Genomic DNA, 1,381 nt, shown 5'->3' on the forward strand with positions numbered 1-1,381 from the left:
ATATTGCTGAAACCTTGTGTGAGCTGGAAAAGTACTTTCCGCCATCATTTTTCACTATAATGGTTCATTTAACACTCCACCTAGTGAGAGAGGTGGAGTTATGTGGACCAGTTTGCTATTGATGGATGTATCCATTCGAGAGGTACATGAAGGTTTGTAAGGGATATGTTCGAAATCGAGCTAGGCCTGAAGGTTGCATGGCTGAGAATTATATTGCTGAAGAAGCGGTTGAATTTTTAGCAGAACTCTTATTGGAAGACAAGACTGCTGGAATCCCATCTGCTCGTGACACTGTGGACAGGCCTGCCTTTGGTGCTCATGTTGTTAGTGTTTACGGCAACCTATTTGACCAAGCTCACTTATGTATCCTTCAAAACACAAATGAATTCAGAAGCTACTTTGAGTAAGTTCTATTATCCCTTTACCTAATGTATGTGGTTTATGTTACTGTTTTTGCAAGGAAACACTAATTTTAATTCATTGCCTCTCTTTTGTTGGTAACTGCAGTGAGCACTTGGAGTTCTTGAAACAAGAGTTTCCAAGATTCCGCAAGGATCAAAAGTGGCTCACGGACAAGCAAAACAAGACATTTGCTGACTGGGTGAAACAAAAGGCAAGTTCCAAACAAGTGATTTGTTATTTTTACATATAAACTTGTAATCTAAAGTTGTATCTTAATTAATTGTTAATGTGTTATGATATTGTAGGTTGCTGACCAAATGAGTGAATCAACTGCTGACATCCCTGAAATTGTGAGATGGCTTTCAGATAAGCCGAGCAATGAAGTTCTCAGTTACAGTGGCTATAAAATAAGCGGAACTCTATATACCACAAAGGGGAAAGATGATGTCCGATCGACACAAAACAGTGGTGTGTACTTGGTTGCTGATACGCCACAAGTAGCTAGTGCTAGGGATAAAAGGATGATCATAGATGAGATGAGTTTCTATTGTGTAATTACCGAAATATGGGAGCTTGACTATGAGAAGTTTAGGATCCCAATTTTTAAGTGTGATTGGGACGATAATGGAAGGGGTGTTGTAGTAGATGAGCTTGGGTTCACATTGGCGAACCTGAATAAGAAAGGTCATTTTAATGACACATTTGTGTTGGGAAAGTGCGTTGAGAAGATCTTCTATATTCAAGACCCTGCTGATCCACAATGGTCAGTAGTTGTAAGGCTCACAAAAAGAGACTACAGTGATTTTGAGGTTGAAGATGTGGTTACAGACAATGGAATTATTCACCAGCCCATCACAGTGTTGATGCCGTCTATTGAGTTAAGCGGTAGCTTATCTGATGAGGAAGAATTGGGATACATGCGAGCTGGAGAGGAGGATATAGTCGTCGAGGGAGAGTAGCAAATGATTGCCTAGATCAA

Source organism: Fragaria vesca, linkage group LG5 (assembly GCF_000184155.1).
Source record: "Fragaria vesca subsp. vesca linkage group LG5, FraVesHawaii_1.0, whole genome shotgun sequence".
Classification (NCBI taxonomy): Eukaryota; Viridiplantae; Streptophyta; class Magnoliopsida; order Rosales; family Rosaceae; genus Fragaria; species Fragaria vesca.